The following is a 19,330-nucleotide window of genomic DNA, read 5'->3' as shown; positions in this document are numbered from 1 at the left end:
TCAGGGTATATGCCCAGTAGTGGGATTGCTGGGTCATATGGTAGTTCTATTTGTAGTTTTTTAAGGAACCTCCATACTGTTCTCCATAGTGGCTGTACCAATTCACATTCCCACCAGCAGTGCAAGAGTGTTCCCTTTTCTCCACACCCACTCCAGCATTTATTGTTTCTAGATTTTTTGATGATGGCCATTCTGACTGGTGTGAGGTGATATCTCATTGTAGTTTTGATTTGCATTTCTCTAATGATTAATGATGTTGAGCATCCTTTTATGTGTTTGTTGGCAATCTGTATATCTTTTTTGGAGAAATGTCTATTTAGATCTTCTACCCATTTTTGGATTGGGTTGTTTGTTGTTTTGATTTTGAGCTGCATGAGCTGCTTGTAAATTTTGGAGATGAATCCCTTGTCAGTTGCTTCATTTGCAAATAGTTTCTCCCATTCTGAGGGTTGTCTTTTGTCTTGTTTATGGTTTCCTTTGCTGTGCAAAAGCTTTGAAGTTTCATCAGGTCCCATTTGTTTATTTATTTATTTTATTTCCATTTCTCTAGGTGGTGGGTCAAAAAGGATCTTGCTGTGATTTATGTCATAGAGTGTTCTGCCTATGTTTTCCTCTAAGAGTTTTATAGTGTCTGGGCTTACATTTAGGTCTTTAATCTATTTTGAGTTTATTTTTGTGTATGGTGTTAGGGAGTGTTCTGGCTTCATTCTTTTACATTTAGTTGTCCAGTTTTCCTAGCACCACTTATTGAAGTGACTGCCTTTTCTCCATTGTATATTCTTGCCCCCTTTATCAAATATAAGGTGACCATATGTGCGTAGGCTTATCTCTGGGCTTTATATCCTGTTCCATTGATATATATTTCTGTTTTTGTGCCAGTACCATACTGTCTTGATTACTGTAGCTTTGTAGTATAGTCTGATGTCAGGGAGCCTGATTCTTCCAGCTCTGTTTTTCTTTCTCAAGATTGCTTTGACTATTCAGGGTCCTCTGTGTTTCCATGCAAACTGTGAAATTTTTTGTTCTAGTTCTGTGAAAAATGCCATTTGACATTTGACAGGGATTGCATTGAATCTGTAGATTGCTTTGCGTAGTATATTCATTTTCACAATGTTGATTCTTCGAATCCAAGAACATGGTATATATCTCCACCTGTTTGTATCATCTTTAATTTCTTTCCTCAGTGTCTTATAGTTTTCTGCATAGAGATCTTTTGTCTCCTTAGGTAGGTTTATTCCTAGACATTTTATTCTTTTTGTTGCAGTGGTAAATGGGAGTGTTCCCTTAATTTCACTTTCAGATTTTTCATCATTAGTGTATAGGAATGCAAGAGATTTCTGTGTATTAATTTTGTATCTTGCTACATTACCAAATTCATTGATTAGCTCTAGTAGTTTCCTGGTAACATCTTTCGGATTCTCTATGTATAGTATCATGTCATCTGCAAACAATGACAGCTTTACTTCTTCTTTTCCAGTTTGGATTACTTTTATTTCTTTTTCTTCTCTCATTGCTGTGGTTAAAATTTCCAAAACTATGTTGAATAAGAGTGGTGAGAGTGGGCAACCTTGTCTTGTTCCTGATCTTAGTGGAAATGTTTCAGTTTTTCACCACTGAGAATGATTTTGGCTGTGGGTTTGTCATATATGGTCTTTATTTTGTTGAGGTAAGTTCCCTCTATGCCTACTTTCTGGAGAGTTTTCATCATAAATGGGTGTTGAATTTTGTCAAAAGGTTTTTCTACATCTATTGAGATGATCATATGGTTTTTATCCTTCAATTTGTTAATATGGTGCATCACATTGATTTGCGTACATTGAAGAATTCTTGCATTCCTGTGATAAACCCCACTTGATCATGGTGTATGATCCTTTTAATGTGCTGCTCGATTCTGTTTGCTAGTATTTTGTTGAGGATTTTTGAATGCATGTTCATCAGTGATATTGGCCTGTAGTTTTCTTTTCATGTGACATCTGTTTTTTTTTTTTTTTTTAACCTGCCTAAATAAGCTGCTTTATGTAAACACTAAATTTGCGGAGCACAGGCTCCGGACGCGCAGGCTCAGTGGCCATGGCTCACGGGCCCAGCCGCTCCACGGCATGTGGGATCTTCCCGGACCGGGGCATGAACCCGCATCCCCTGCATCGGCAGGTGGACCCTCAATCACTGCACCACCAGGGAAGCCCCTCGTGTGACATCTTTGTCTGGTTTTGGTATCAGGGTGATGGTGGCCTTGTAGAATGAATTTGGGAGTGTTCCTCCCTCTGCTATATTTTGGAAGAGTTTGAGAAGGATAGGTGTTAGCTCTTCTCTAAATGTTTGATAGAATTCGCCTGTGAAGCCATCTGGTCCTGGGCTTTTGTCTGTTAGAAGATTTTTAATCACACTTTCAATTTAAGTGCTTGTGATCGGTCTGTTTATATTTTCTATTTCTTCCTGGTTCAGTCTCAGAAGGTTGTGTATTTCTAAGAATGTGTCCATTTCTTCCGGATTGTCCATTTTATTGGCATAGAGTTGCTTGTAGTAATCTCTCGTGATGCATTATATTTCTGCAGTGTCATTTGTTACTTCTCCTTTTTCATTTCTAATTCTGTTGATTTGAGTCTTCTCCCTTTTTTTCTTGATGAGTCTGGCTAATGGTTTATCAATTTTGCTTATCTTTTCAAAGAACCAGCTTCTAGTTTTATTGATATTTGCTATCGTTTCCTTCATTTCCTTTTCATTTATTTCTGATCTTTATGATTTTTTTTCCCTCTGCTAACTTTTGGTGGTTTTTTTTGTTCTTCATTCTTTAATTGCTTTAGTTATAAGGTTAGATTGTTTATTTGAGATGTTTCTTGTTTCTAGAGGTAGGATTGTGTTGCTCTAAATTTCCCTCTTAGAGCTGCTTTTGCTGCATCCCAGAGGTTTTGGGTCATCATGTTTTCATTGTCATTTGTTTCTAGGTATTTTTTGATTTCCTCTTTGATTTCTTCAGTGATCTCTTGCTTATTTAGTAGTGTATTGTTTAGTCTCCATGTGTTTGTATTTTTTTAGAGATTTTTTTCCTGTAATTGATATCTAGTCTCATAGCGTTGTGGTTGGAAAAGATACTTGATATGATTTCAATTTTCTTAAATTTACCAGGGCTTGATTTGTGACCCAAGGTATGATCTGTCATGAGAATGTTCCTTGAGCACTTGAGCAAAAAGTGTTTTCTGTTGTTTTTGGATGGAATGTCCTAATAAATATCAATGAAGTCCATCTTGTTTAATTTGTCATTTAAAGCTTGTGTTTCCTTATTTATTTTCATTTTGGATGATCTGTCCATTGGTAAAAGTGGGGTGTTAAAGTCCCCTACTATGATTGTGTTACTGTCGATTTCTGCTTTTATGGCTGTTTGCATTTGCCTTATGTATTGAGGTGCTCCTATGTTGGGTGCATAAATATTTACAATTGTTAATCTTCTCTTGGATTGATCCCTTGATCATTATGTAATGTCCTTTGTCTCCTGTAATAGTGTTTAAAGTCTGTTTTGTCTGATATGAAAATTGCTACTCCAGCTTTCTTTTGATTTCCATTTGCATGGAATATCTTTTTCCATCCCCTCACTTTCAGTCTGTATGTGTCCCTAGGTCTGAAGTGGGTCTCTGGTAGACAGCATATATATGGGTCTTGTTTTTGTATCCATTCAGCCAGTCTGTGTCTGTTGGTTGGAGCATTTAATCCATTTACATTTAAGGTAATTATTGCTATGTATGTTCCTATTACCATTCTTAACTGTTTTGGGTTTGTTATTGTAGGTCTTTTCCTTCTCTTGTGTTTCCTGCCTAGAGAAGTTCCTTTAGCATTTGTTGTAAAGCTGGTTTGGTGGTGCTGAATTCTCTTAGCGTTTGCGTGTCTGTAAATGTTTTAATTTCTCCATCAAATCTGAATGAGATCCTTGCTGGGTAGAGTAGTCTTGGTTGTAGGTTTTTCCCTTTCATCACTTTAAATATGTCCTGCCTCTCCCTTCTGGCTTGCAGAGTTTTTGCTGAAAGATCAGCTGTTAACCCTATGGGGATTACCTTGTATATTATTTGTTGTTTTTCCCTTGCCGCTTTTTATGTTTTTTATTTGTATTAAATTTTTGATATTAAATATGTGTCTTGGCATGTTTCTCCTTGGATTTATCCTTTATGGGGCTCTCTGCACTATCTGGACTTGATTGACTATTTCCTTTCCCATATTAAGGAAGTTTTCAACTATAATCTCTTCAAATATTCTCTCAGTCCCTCTCTCTTCTTCTTCTGGGACCCCTATGATTTGTATGTTTGTGCATTTAATGTTTTCCCAGAGGTCTCTGAGACTGTCCTCAATTCTTTTCTTTCTTTTTTCTTTATTCTGCTCTGCAGCAGTTATTTCCACTATTTTATCTTCCAGGTCACTTATCCATTCTTCTGCCTCAGTTATTCTGCTAGTGATTCCTTCTAGAGAATTTTAAATTTCATTTATTGTGTTGTTCATCATTATTTGCTTGCTCTTTAGTTCTAGTTTCTTGTTAAATGTTTCTTGTATTTTCTTCATTCTATTTCCAGGATTTTGGATCATCTTTACTATCATTACTCTGAATTCTTTTTGAGGTAGACTGCCTATTTCCTCTTCATTTGTTTGGTGTGGTGTTTTTTTTTTTTTTTTCCGATACATGGGCCTCTCACTTTGTGGCCTCTCCCATTGCGGAACACAGGCTCTGGACACACAGGCTCAGCGGCCATGGCTCACGGGTGCAGTCACTCTGCGGAATGTGGGATCTTCGCGGACCAGGGCACGAACCCGTGTCCCCTGTATTGGCAGGCGGACTCTCAACCACTGCACCACCAGGGAAGCCCTGGTCTGGTGTGTTTTTACATTGCTCCTTCATCTGCTCTGTGTTTTTTTCTGTCTTCTCATTTTGCTTAACTTACTGTGTTTGGGGTCTCCTTTTCAGAGGCTGCAGGTTCGTAGTTCCCGTTGTTTTTGGTGTCTGCTCCCAGTGGGTGAGGTTGGTTCAGTGGGTTGTGTAGGCTTCCTGGTGGAGGGGACTGGTACTTGTGTTCTGGTAGATGAGGCTGGATCTTGTCTTTCTGGTGGGCAGGACTGCATCTGGTGGTGTGTTTTGGGGTGTCTGTGAACTTAGTATGATTTTACGCCTCATGTCTGCTAATGGGTGGGGTTGTGTTCCTGTCTTGCTAGTTGTTTGGCATGGGATGTCCAGCACTGGAGCTTGCTGGGCATTGAGCAAACCTGGGTCTTAGCTTTGAGGCAGAGATCTCTTGGGGAGCTCTTGCCAATTGATGTTACTTGGGGCCGGGAGGTCTCTGGTGGTCCAGTGTCTTGAATTCGGCTCTCCTACCTCAGATACTCAGGCCTGACACATGGCCAGAGCACCAAGACCCTTTCAGCCACATGGCTCAGAAGAAAAGGGAGAAAAAAAAGAAAGAAAGATAAAATAAATAAAGTTATTAAAAGAAAAAATTAAAAAAATATTATTAAAATAAAAAATTAGAAAAAGTAATAAAAAAAGAGAGCAACCAAACCAATAAACAAATGCACCAATGATAACAAGCACTGAAAACTAAACTAAGATAAACATATAAATGAGAAACTAGTCAGTCACATACAGCAATCCCCAAGTCTGCAGTTGCTCCCAAAGTCCACTGCCTCAATTTTGGGATGATTCATTGTCTATTCAGGTATTCCACAGATGCTGGGTGCATCAAGGTGATTGTGAGGATTTAATGTGCTCCTGAGGCTGCAGGGAGAAATTTGCCTTTCTCTTCTTTGTTCGCACAGCTCCTGGGGTTCAGCTTTGGATTTGGCCCCGCTTCTGCATGTAGCTTGCCCTCTGGCGTCTCTTCCCGCCCAGACAGGACGGGCTTAAAGTAGCAGCAGATTAGGGGAATCTGGCTCACTCGGGTTTGGGGGAGGGAGGCGTATGGAATGAAGGGGCAAGCCTGTGGTGGCAGAGGCCGCTGTGACGTTGCAACAGCCTGAGGCATGCTGTGTGTTCTCCTGAATATCCACTGTGTTTTAACAATCATGCTCCTAAACTATTATTTCCTTGACAGTGAATTTTTGCATTGTGAGTTTTCCTTAAGTGGATTCATACATTTTTTGTCAGTCACGTGTCTGTTTGGAGGGAGGCAATTCCCTAATGAAGATTTAAACTTTTTCCTTTCAGGTTTTTCTTTTTTTTAGAATGTTATGGTTAAAATTTAATCAACCTTTGATCTATCCTTGAATGAAACAGATCCATCCAGTAATAGCACATTTAAATACATGGTTTAAAGCAGTCTCTACTTCTGCGGCAAACAGAAAAAAAATAAAGGGTCTCTAGGAGCAAAATTAATTGCTCTGCATCAAGTTGCATTGCTATTTAAAGGAAATTTATATTATGATTGTATTTTCCAGTATTTAAAAATTTCAGGCATATCTCACTTTCAGTATTGTGTGGTTTCTATTGTCAAGCTTTTATTTGTTATTTTTGAGTCTTAAACTTCATTAACCTCAAATGAGTGCATTTTTGGTGCAAAAAAGTACTCATAATATCCATGGGCTTTTATAATTTTTAAAAAGGATTTCTTATTTCCCACATTTAATTTTTAAAGTATATAATGATGTGGCTAATATTATTGATTATTTTAGTAAAATGTTAGTGTTCCAAATTTGGTAGTTAAAACATTATGATTCCTACAGTCGATTCAGAAAATTTTGTGGAATCACAATTTTAATTGGACTGCTTACTCTTATGAATTTTATTTTCACTTCATATTCCCTTGGCTCTGATCTTAAACTATTTCATCAGTAGATAAAGAGACGCAAATATATTTCTAACCCACAATGACCTCATTCTCCAACATAGAATTCCAATGAAGAAGGGGGAGAATGCTGTGTTTCTTCTAAATCTATCCCCTAATTGCTTTTATCTTCTGCAAAGGTTCTGTTTTGTTCAGGTGGTTGTTTTGAAGCATTTTGTGCTTTCAGAATCTCTTGAAATATTTACAGATGATGAGTCTGCAGCCAAAACACTCAATAAACAGCACCTGCAGAACTTAGAGTTTGTCTAAATTTGGAAGTCAACTGGGGATTGGTCGTTTGGATAGGTCTAGGGAATATGACTTTTGGAAGAGAATTTCAGAAACTTGACATAAAAGCTTGTCATATTTACAATGTAACTGCTAGATTTCTTTTTATACAGTGTATTTTTGTATATTTTTTACATTTAATATGCCAGGTTACCACTCTTTTTGGTAATTAAGAGATTGTGTAAATATTGCAAATTTGCAGAACAGTACCTTTAAGTTAACCTGGCTGAAAGTAAGGTTCCTCTGTACTTACGACACAGCAGGGTGGGTATTTGACTCTGCTCTTATCCTTCTTCCAGTGGTATGCTGATAAATGTTTAACAACAGGCTCATCAAAAATAAAGCCCTGATTTGTAGCATTTGCTGATTTACATGTAAATACTTCCTCCTTGGCCGATTTCAAGGTACCAACGATTTAATTGCCACCTTGCAAAATTTCTGAAAATTTAATAATTGGCAAAACTGGTATAACAAGCTGGTATAATCATGAACTGATAAAGGTCTGCTATAGCACACCACTGACTGAATCTCTCTTACCTCCCGACATACACTTGCCTGTCTCAAACATCCACAATTCAGGAATTTTCATCTTTATTTGTATATATCTTAGTACTTTTTCCATGTTGTTATTGTGTTAGATTCATGGAAAAGCTGAAACTTTGTTTTCGCTCTTCTAATTTTCATGCAACAAAATTGCCAGGAGTTACTGCCTGAAAAATACCTTAGAATGATTCCTTTGCATTGAGAGCAAGGAATTCTATTTATAGGGAGCAAATAACATTCATTATCCATCCAGCACCCCACTCCCCCACCCCAAAGAAATAAATGTGTATGTGAGAGAGAAAAGGGAAGAGGAATTTTTTTTTTTTGGCAGTACGCAGGCCTCTCACTGTTGTGGCCTCTCCTCTTGCGGAGCACAGGCTCTGGACATGCAGGCTCAGCGGCCATGGCTCATGGGCACAGCCACTCTGTGGCATGTGGGATCTTCCTGGACCGGGGCACGAACCCGTGACCCCTGCATCGGCAGGCGGACTCTTAACCACTGCACCACCAGGGAAGCCCAGGGAAGAGGAATTTTAAAGTAAAGATAAAATTTAGTCTAATGTAATTTCTTTCTCTTTATAGCATTTATATGGACTTCTGAAGTGCAGGCACTTTGTATGACAGAAGGGAGGAGTAAGAAAGCTGGCTTGCTTAGCCTAAAGACAAAGAGTCAGTCTCTTGTAGAAGTTACAGGAGCTTTCTCAGGATGTTTTATTGAGAAGTCTTTAGATAGAGAAGCAGAACAAGAGAAAGAAAATGATGTGAAAATGGCATTATCAGCCCTCTCTCATTGCTCTTGTAATGAAGTAGACTTCTGAGAGTTTTGTGGCTTCAGTCCTCAACTGCAGTTAATTAGGTCACATCAGCAAAGGAGGTGGTGAGTGAGAAGTTTTGAGCCTTTGGTCAATACTGGTTACGTCAACTAGTAAGAGAGATGAAGACAACCCAAGTTTCCATTCTCTTGGCTTTATCAACATATCATTTATTTACTAGTAGTTGGGTGATTGTGATTTAATCCATCTGGGCTCCTAGAGACACATGATTGTACTATTGCAGGGACCTCTCCAGGAACATAGAGGGAACTTGGTGATCATCCAAACCAAAGCAAATGTTTAAAAGAGTGAAAATATGAGCCCCTTTATATTATTCATGGGAACTCAGATGCTTGCTTAAGTTGTACTTTCACCATGATTATCTAGTTTCTTTTGATGAATTAAAATTCAAAGAAGGTGGATTTTTGGGGTACATTTAGTATAATTGGGAAAAGTTGAAATTATGTTGGCTTGAAAATTTTTAGAAATTCTTATTGTTTCCTTATTTCCAGAAACAGTGACATATATCATCCGAATTGTATTGATTCTTGGTTATTGAAACATGAAAATAATCTTTATTGATTTCTCTATTCCCTAGGCATGACGTTTTCACATCAGAGGACTAAAAGCTCCACCCTCAGCATGGTAAGGCCGCTATTTTCTGAGTATGTGGCACAGGAAAAAGCCTGTACCTTAGTTGCATCTGTGCAGAACCAGGATTACCTCACTTTTTCTTGTCTTCAGTTATCTTTCCCCACGCTTCCCACGCCTCATCTATATCCCATAAATATTCCCCGTCCCTTGCCTTTGATGAGGCAGATTTAAGATTTGGCGGCTTGGTGATTAAACTCTTTCTTTGCCACAAACCTCGGCATCTCAGCGTTTGGTTTGCTGTTCCTCAGGGAAACAGACCTGGTTTGGTAACATATCTCTTTTTTTGATGAAGTGTCTCTTAAAATATTTTGCCTTTTTTTCCTAAGATTCAGATATTTGTTTCCGTATTGTTGAGTTTTGAGGGTTCTTTATATATTCTGGATATAACTCTTTTATCAGATATGTGATTTGCAAATGTTTTCTCCAGTTTGTGGCTTGTCTCTTCATTCTCTTGTGTCTTTCAGAGCATAAACCCTTAATTTTGATGAAGCTTAATTTATTAATTTTTCCTTTTGTGGGCCATGATTTTGGTAAAGTATTCAAACTCAAGGTCACAAAGATTTTTCTCTTTTAATTTCTTTTAGAAGTTTTATAATTTGAGGTTTACATTAGGTCTGTGAATCATTTTGAGTTATATGTATATCATATGAAATATGGGTTGAAGTTTATTTTTTTGCATGTGGACATTCAGTTGTTCCAGTACCATTTGTTGAATAATAGTATCTTTCTCCACTAAATTGCTTTTGTACCTTCTCAAAAATCAATTGACCAAATATGTGTGTCTCTTTCTGTTTTCTCTACATGTATTCTGTTTCATTATTTGACTATATATCAATACTACGTTATCTTAATTACTGTAGCTTTATAATAAGTCTTGAAGTCATGGAGTGTAAGTTCCCCAATTTTATTCTTCATTTTCAATGTTGTTTTGACTATTCTAGTTTTTTTTCATTTACATATGAATTCACTTTTCCCCAGCTTTATCGAGTCATAATTGGTATTTATATGAATTTAAAATCTTCTCAATTTATACAAAAAAATCTGTTGGGATTTTGAGTGGAATTGCATTGAATCTCTAGAGCAATTTGGGGAGAATTAATATCCTAAAAATATTAACTTTTTAGATTAATATTAACTTATTAGATCTAGCTTTTGTTGTTGTAGTTGTCATTGAATTGACCATATAGATGATCTTTCATCTGTAAAATAAAGAGAGCTTTACCATATCCTTTCTAATCTAGATGCCTTTACTTCATTTTAATGCCTTATTATTCTGGCTAAAACCTCTTGTACAGTGTTTACGAGAGAGTGACATCCTTACATTGTCCCTGATTTTAGAGAGAAAGTTTAGTCTTTCACAAAGTTTTCTGAGAGTTTTTATCAGGAATCATGTTGATTTTGTGAAATGCTATTTCTGCATCTATGAGATAATCATATGGTTTTTTTTTTTAGTCTGCTAATATGGTGAATTATATTGATTTTTTTGGAAAGGTTAAACCAACTTTGAATTCTGGAAATAAACCCCACTGAATCATGATATATTATCCTTTTTATTTATTTTTACATTCAATTAGCTCAGGTTTTAAGAAGTTTTACAGATATGTTCATGAAGGATATTGTTGGGTAGTTTTATTTCCTGTAATGTCTTTGTTTGGTTCTTTTATGAGGATAATGCTGGCATTATAGAATGAGTTGGGAAGAATTCCTTGGCCTTCAACTTTCTGGAAGAGTTTGTGTAGAATTGGTAACATTTCTTTCCTAAATACTAATTAGAATTCACTAATGAAATAATCTGGGCCTGAACCCATAAAAGGATGTTAAATTTTGTCAAATGCTTTTTTTTTTATTGAAGTATAATTGACAAGTAAAGCTATAATGTATTTAAAGTGTATAACATGATTTATATATGTCATATATATGTATGAAAGGATTTCCCACCATTGAGTTAATAAACACATCTATCACCTCACATATTTACCTTTTTCTTTTTCTCTTGGTGAGAACACCGAAGTGTTACTCTCTTAGCAAATTTCAGTTATACAATACAGTATTATCAACCACTGTCACCGTGCTGTACATTAGATCCTCAGACATTATTCTTCTTATAATCGAAACTTTTTACACTTTTACCAACCTCTTCTATTTTCCCCAGCCACAGTCCCTGGCAACCACCATTAGATTCTGTTTCTATTTTACTATTTTTTTAGATTCCACGTGTAAGTGATGCCATGTAGTACTTGTCTTTCTCTGTCTGGCTTATGTCACTTAGCATAATGCTCTCCAGGTTTACTCATGTTGTTGCAAATGACAGGATTACCTTCTTTTTAAAGGCTGAATAATATTCCAGTGGGGTGTGTGTGTGTGTGTGTGTGTGTGTACCACATTTTCTTTATCCATTCATTTGTCAGTGGACACTTAGGTTGTTTCTGTACTTCTGCTGTTGTGAATAATGCTACAGTGAACATGGGAGTAGAGATCTCTCTTCAAGATAATAATTTCACTTCCTTTGCACATATATCAGGAAGTATAATTCCTGGATTATATGATAACTCTATTTTAATTTAATTTCTTGAGGAAACTTCATACTGTTTTCCATAGTGATGGTACCAGTTTACAACCCCACCAACAGTGCTCAAGGGTTCCCTTTTCTCCACATCCACATTTGTTACTTCTTATCTTTTTGTTAATAGACATCCTAACAGGTGTGAGGTGATAGCTCATTGTGGTGTTGATTTGCATTTCCTTAATGATTAGTGATGTTGAGCACTTTTTCATGTACCTGTTGGATATTTACATGTCTTTGATGGAAAAATGTGTATTCAGGTCCTTTGTCCAGTTTTCCATTGGGTTATTATTCTTTTTTTGCTATTGAGTTGTATGATTTTCTTGTAATTTTAGATATGAACCCCTTATTGGATATGTGGCTTGCAAATATTTTCTCCCATTCCATTCCTTTTTGTCTTGTTGATGGTTTCCTTTGCTGTGCAGAAGCTTTTTAGTTTGCTATAGTCCTACTTATTTACTTTTGCTTTTGTTGCCTTTTCTTTTGGTGTCAAATCCAAAAATTCACTGTCAAGACCAATGTAAAAGAGACCTACTCTCCATGTTTTCTTCTAGGAGTTTTATAGTTTCAGTTCTTTCATTCAAGTCTTAAATCCATTTTTTTTTTTTTTTCGGTACATGGGCCTCTCACTGTTGTGGCCTCTCCTGTTACGGAGCACAGGCTGTGGACGCGCAGGCTCAGTCCACGGCTCACGGGCCTAGCCGCTCTGAGGCATGTGGGATCTTCCCGGACCGGAGCACGAACCCGTGTCCCTTGCATCGGCAGGCGGACTCTCAACCACTGCGCCACCAGGGAAGCCCCTTAAATCCATTTTAAGTTGATTTTTGTGTGCGGTGTAAGATAGGGGTCTAGTTTCATTCTTTTGCATGTGGATATCCAGTTTTCCAACACTATTTATTAAAGATGAAGAGAGTATCATAAGGCTTACATAAAACATCTTACAGTTATAACTGCCTATTTTAGGCTGATAGTAACTTAACTTGGAACACATACAAAAGCTCTACGTGTTTGCACTCAACCCCACATTTTATACTTTTGATGTTGTAATTTATATATTTTATATTGTGTATCTATTAACATGTTATTGAGTTATAGTTTTACTTTTAATACTTTTGTCTTTTACACTAGAGTCGTTAGTGATTTCCCACAACCACTACAGTATAAGATGTCCTGAATTTTTATTTTTACTGATGAGTTTTATACTTTCATGTGTTTTCATATTAATAATAAGAATCATTTCAGCTTGAAGAACTCCCTTTAAGTTTCCTGTAAGGCCATTCCAGTGGTAATGAATTCCTTCAGCCTATTTTGTTCTGGAAACTCTTCATCTCTCCCTCAATCCTGAAGAACAACTTTTCCGGGTAGAGTATTCTTGGTTGGCAGTTTTTTTTTCTTTCAGCACTTTGAATATATCATCCCACTCTCTTCTGGCTTGCTGAAAAATCCACTGATTATTTTATGGGGATTCATTTGTACATAACAAGTTGCTTTTTTCTTGCAGTTTTTAAGATTCTTTGTCTTTAAATTTTGACAGTTTCAGTATAATGATTCTTGGCATGGATCTTTTGGTATTCATCTTATTTGATATTGTTTTGGCTTCCTGGACCTGACTGTCTGCTTCTTTTGCCAAGTTAGGGAGGTTTTCAGTCATTATTTCTGTGAGTAAGCTTTCTGCCCCATTCTTTGTGTCTTCTCTGAATGTTTTGTTGCTTGCCTGTACTCCACTCGCCGGATCACTTACTGTGGAAGAAGCTATGTTGTGAGCAGCTCTATGGAGAAGCCCACATAGCAGAGGATGGTAGCCTCCTGCCAATAGTCATTTGAATGAGATTGAAAGCATCATCTCCAGCCATAATTGAACCTTGAGATGATTGCAGCCTCATCAGAGACTCTGAGCTGTATCCATCTAACTAACCCACTCCTGGATTCCTGACCCTCAGAAACACTGATATAATGTTTGGTGTTTTAAGTGTCTAAGGTTTGGGGTAATTAATTACCAGCAAAAGATGGTTAATACATTTATTCAACAAGCACATATTGATGATATGTGTAGGTTGTTGGGTGTTCACCATGCCTACAAGATGAAGTCTAATTTCTCATACATGGCACCCAGAATTCTTTATTATCTGCCTCCTACCACTTCAGTCTCTTCTTTCACTATGCTAGACCATCAAAGCTCTGTTTTACTTATCATAACTTGCTGCCGTTCCTCAAATATACCAGGTAGTTTTTTGTCTTTGCATATGTTCTTCCCTCTATCTTTATTCTACTGTTTATTTACTAAACTCCTGTTCATCCTTTAAGACTCAGATCAACATTCCATCATTCTTGATCCTGCCAGGATGATTTATGTCTTTTCCCACTGCTTAAAAGATTGCCATTTCAAGTCACCAAGCCCTATAGTTTTCTTAAAACTCTTCCTATTTCAAGACAAATTATTTTAAAGGTTATTACTTTCATGAAACTTACTCCTTAGCCAAAGTAGAATTAAACCCTGGTTACCTTGGATACTTACCATACTCTATGTATTCTGTCAGAGCATGTGTGACACACTTTATTTTTGCTTATTTGTTTGTTTGTTTTTATACCTCTCTCCATTTATTAGACTTTAATTCTCATGAAGGCATTAAAGCTTTCTCATCCTTTGTGATTTTATTTTTATTTTTTATTTTATTTTATTTTTTTTAACATCTTTATTGGGGTATAATTGCTTTACAATGGTGTGTTAGTTTCTGCTTTATAACAGAGTGAGTCAGTTATACATATATATATGTTCCCATATCTCTTCCCTCTTTGTCTCCCTCCCTCATCAGAGGTTGTTGGGAAGGTTGTTAAAACCCAAATTTGCAACTGGAATGCTTGCTGAAAGCACCTGGTTACCTCAGCAGTCAATATAAATTACAGAGGCTTTCGTCCTTATCCCCTCCTGGGGCACGTGGAGCACAGCCCTAAGGGAACTCCTATTACTCTTTTTTCCAGTGCTCCAGGAGACGTGCACATCTGTTGTTGACACATGTGGAACCTCAGCTCTCCCACCACCTCTCACACTGTTGATGTGATCATGATATTTTCAAACCTAAGGAAGGACCTCCAGGCAGAAGGAAGACACACCTGACACAATTAAAACCAAAACAGTTGGCACACTGGGATACAGATGAGGAATTTACTGCCTTTCTCTGTACACTCCGAGCTGCTGGATGTTAGTGAAGGGTTAAGCTAAGGACAAAATTAAAGAATTGTATCTGTTTTCTTATTACATGAAGAGGTTGCATCACTTGGTTTTTCCTTAAAATCTCTGACCATAAAATTGTGACCCTTTCCTAATTTACCTGGGCTACTTCAAGTTTACTTTGGGGAACTCCTTTCCACAGACAGATTGACATTGCCTTTTAGGATCTTGCAATGCATGCTGGTTAAGAATCTTAGCCTGGGAACCACCCGGACCTGGGTCTGATACTTGACTCACCGCCTACTTACTAGCTGGGTGACCTCAGGCAAGTAGCTTCCCCTCGGCAAGCCCATCTCCTTATCTGTAAAGCAGGTAGGACACCCCACTGCCAGCCTGGGAGTATTCTTGTGAGGATTCAGAGAGACCTTGGTATCAAGTCTTCCTCTCGGTGACCGACGCATAGTTAAGTACTCAATAGTTTCTTTGTTTTTACCATTGTAATTGTTTTACAAAAGAGAGTCGAACAGATAAAATGCACAAGCTGACCTGTAACATAATTGAAAAACTTAAGGCAATGCACATGTATTTTGGCAGTTTAGAATGTGATAACTGGACAAACGTTTCTTCCTTGTTGAGTGCTCAGCAAAGTCTGCATACTGTGCTATTAGAAATGCCTGTTATAAGGGGAACAGACCTCCACCAGGTTCATAGTATCATTTGAATTTGAAGGCATTCCTTTCTCACAAAAGGAATTGCCATTTGAAAGGACAAGTCCCTATGAGGAGTAGAACAGACAGCAGAAGGTCTTGGCTTTTAGCTGCCTGAGCCATCTCAAATAATTCATCCAGTCTTCTTGACCTCTGCTTCAACCTCTCTGTCCAGGAAAGCAACAGGTATATTGCATGCAAGGAGGTTACTGATTCCTTCAAGTTTGATTTTGGGGTCAGATAGAACTAGCTTCAAATTCTAGCTGCACAGCATGCAAGCTGTGTGGCTAATGATTTTGAGCCCTAGTTTATGCCTCTGGGAGGAGATTAATGGGGTACCTTCCTGATAGGTTTGCTGGGAGGATTAAAAGAGAGCAAATTGCCCAAGCTTTGCAAATGGCAGCTAATAAAATAATGAAAACTTTTTGCTTTCAGAACTCTATCTTAAATTGAGGACTCCAAAGAGCTTCTGTGACTATTATTAATTTTTAATTAAAAGTAAGTTAAAATTTATTTTATTACTATGAGAAACAAAATGAGAAACTTTAAAAATATTTGTGTATTAATTTAAAAATCACAGCAAACTCTTAATATGCTAACATAAAAATACATTTTTAATAAAAAGTAACTTTTTTTAAAAAAAGGAACAAAAGAGAAGACTTCATTAGTTTTTTTTTTTCAAGTCCCTTTAATGTCTTAGTAGGAAGGAGTGGAATTCTCATATCTGCTTCCACTAAAATCTGTTGCAGTATCACACATTACTTAGCTTCTGGAAAACTCCACTTTACACCCTAGATGGAATGAAAGCAGAGAAAAGCAAATAATACCTTGGCATTATAAAAATAGTTTTGACCTCATGGACTCCCTGAAAGGGACTCAGGGACCCCCCACTCTTTGAAAACAACCGACTTGGGACAACTGTCTTTCAAACTCTCAAACTGTAGATGATCCAAAGGCTTATGTAGAAAAAGAATGTTACAATGCATAAGAGAAAGAGAAACATCAAGGCCAAGAATATAGAATATCTGAGTCCCACTGAAGAATTTACTTTTAGAAATAAGCTTGTACTCAAGTACGGGGCAGGAGAACAGCAGGAGCCCGAACATATTTACAGAATCAGGCAAGTATCAGGCAAATATATTCTCCAAACAGACTGGACAAACTTGTGATGCCAGTAATCCAGACATCACAGATCACTGCTTCTATGTCTCTTTCTCCGTTCTCCACCACTCCACACCAGCACTGCAGGAAAATACCCATTTGCTCTCTGGATTATCGAATGTTGTAGTTATACCCCACCAGGGCATGGTGACTCAAACCCAGAAAAACTCATGGGTTTTTCAAACACACAGACCTGGGTTCAAAGGCTCGAATTGCCACTTAAGAGCTATGTAGTCTTGGAAAAGTTACTTAAATTTACTGAATCTCATGTATATGATGGGGATTGTGATGGACTAAAAATGACCATATTCTCTGCAACTCCTCCCATCAAAAGTGTGGAATGCAATGGAATACTACTCAGCCATAAAAAAGAAACCTTACCATTTGCAATAACATGGATGAATCTAGAGGGCATTATACTAAATAAGTCAGACAAAGACAAATACCACATGTGATCTCACTTATATGCAGAATCTAAAAAACTAAACAAAATGAAAACAGACTCATAGATACAGAGAATAAATGGATGGCTGCCAGAGGGGAGGGTGGGTGAAATAGCTGAAGAGGATTAAGAGGTATAAACCTCCAGTTATAAAATAAATAAGCCTGAGGATGGAATGTATAGCACAATAATGGTCAATAATACTGTCATAACTTTGTATGTGGACAGATGGTTACTAGATTTCTCGTGTGATCATTTCATAATGTATGCAAGTCAAATCTCTATGTAGTACACATGAAACTAACATAATATTGTATGTCCACTATCTTTCAATAAGATTTTTTTTAATTAATTAAATTTATTTAACACACATAGAGCTAATTCAAGTAATCTCCTTCTTGAGTGAGCTTTGGAGTTTTTGTCTTCAAGGAATTTGCCCATTTCAAGAAAGTAATCAAATTTTTTAGCAAAGTTGTTTATTATATTCTCTTAATCCTTCTAATGATGTAGATCTCTAGTGATATTTTTTCACTCCTTACACATAATGTATATATTCTACCTTTTTTTTGAATTTTTGAATTTTATTTATTTTTTTATACAGCAAATTCTTATTACTTATTCATTTTATACATATTAGTGTATATACGTCAGTCCCAATCTCCCAATTCATCAATAATGAATCTTTCAATAAGATTTTTTGAAAGTTGAAGTCTATTTTCTCATGTCTTGAATTGGGCTGGCGCTGAGTCTGCATCACTCTATGTGGTCGAAGCGGCAATACTTAACTTTTGAGCATGGTTTCAAGAGGCCCTGCAGCTTCCACACTTACCCTGTGGAACCCTGAGGCCCCCGTGCTGTGATGAAAGATTCCATGGAGGAAGAGGGCCAGCCATCTCTGGTGAGGCCCCAGACATCTTATCCCATCCAGCCTCAGCCAAGCAGCCATATGGAGAGTTCCGGTGAAAACAGCAGAACCACCACCCATTCAGCCCACAGAACTGTGAGAAATGATCATTCTGTTTTAGGCTACTAAATAGATGGGTAGTTTCTAGGGTGACCAATTTGTCCCAGTTTGCCTGGGACTTGCCCACTTTTAGCTGCCAGTCCCACATCCCAAGAAACCCCTCAGCCCTAGTTGGTCACCTATTTGTAGCACAATTGCAAATACCTTACACAGGAATAAGAGCGTTCAACTCAGTGTTTGAGAGAATTAAGTGAAATGATGAGGTAAAGGCAAAATATAGACAGAGCCCATAAAATGAAAGGTTTTGTTTTTCTTTTCAATTTATAAAATAACTTTATAATAATTTATAATTACTCTATCTTTAATAAAATAATATTTCCATAGCTAATTAAAATTTGATCTTTTATCTTTGTCTATAACTGAACTTCTCATTCAGGGCCCTAATTGCTTTTTTTCTTTTTTTAAATTAGTTTATTTATTTTTGGCTGCGTTGGGTCTTCGTTGCTGCACGCGGCTTTCTCTAGTTGCGGCGAGCGGCGGCTACTCTTCGTTGCTATGCGCGGGCTTCTCATTGTGGTGGCTTCTCTTGTTGCGGAGCACGGGCTCTAGGCACGTGGGCTACAGTAGTTGGGGCACATGGGCTCAGTAATTCTGGCTCGCAGGCTCTAGAGCTCAGGCTCAGTAGCTGTGGCGCACGGGCTTAGCTGCTCTGCGGCATGTGGGATCTTCCCGGACCAGGGCTCGAACCCGTGTCCCCTGCATTGGCAGGCGGATTCTGAACCACTGCACCACCAGGGAAGTCCCGGGACCTAATTGCTTTAAATATACCAGAGAGCATTCTCTGCTGGAGAATGCTGCATTTTCAGCTAAGCACGAAGGTAGCAGGCCCCTGGGAAATTATGAACCAAAAAGAGAAAGAAAACATTGGACTTAGCTAAATTCAAACTGGCTGTGAGTTCTCAAAAGAGTATCACTGTTGAAGATGGAAAACACTTAATATTATGTCATTCTGGGTGGGTCTAGAACAGGACCTTTTTTTGGACAATATTTTTCCCCAGGGGCATGTCTAGTGAAAACATAATCCACGGAGATGATCTGCAGATAAGGTCAATGCCATGTGCCCACAAAAAGGCAGAATCTCGGGGGCCTACTGGTTAAGAGAGTTGAAACCTTTGAAACTCTATTTTAGAGCTTTCCTTAGGAAGAAAAGTGGGAGGCTGGGGTGGTGGTGGG

Source organism: Lipotes vexillifer, unplaced genomic scaffold, assembly GCF_000442215.2.
Source record: "Lipotes vexillifer unplaced genomic scaffold, Lipotes_vexillifer_v1.1 scaffold702, whole genome shotgun sequence".
In the NCBI taxonomy this organism is placed as follows: domain Eukaryota; kingdom Metazoa; phylum Chordata; class Mammalia; order Artiodactyla; family Lipotidae; genus Lipotes; species Lipotes vexillifer.
This window is presented reverse-complemented; position numbering follows the sequence as displayed.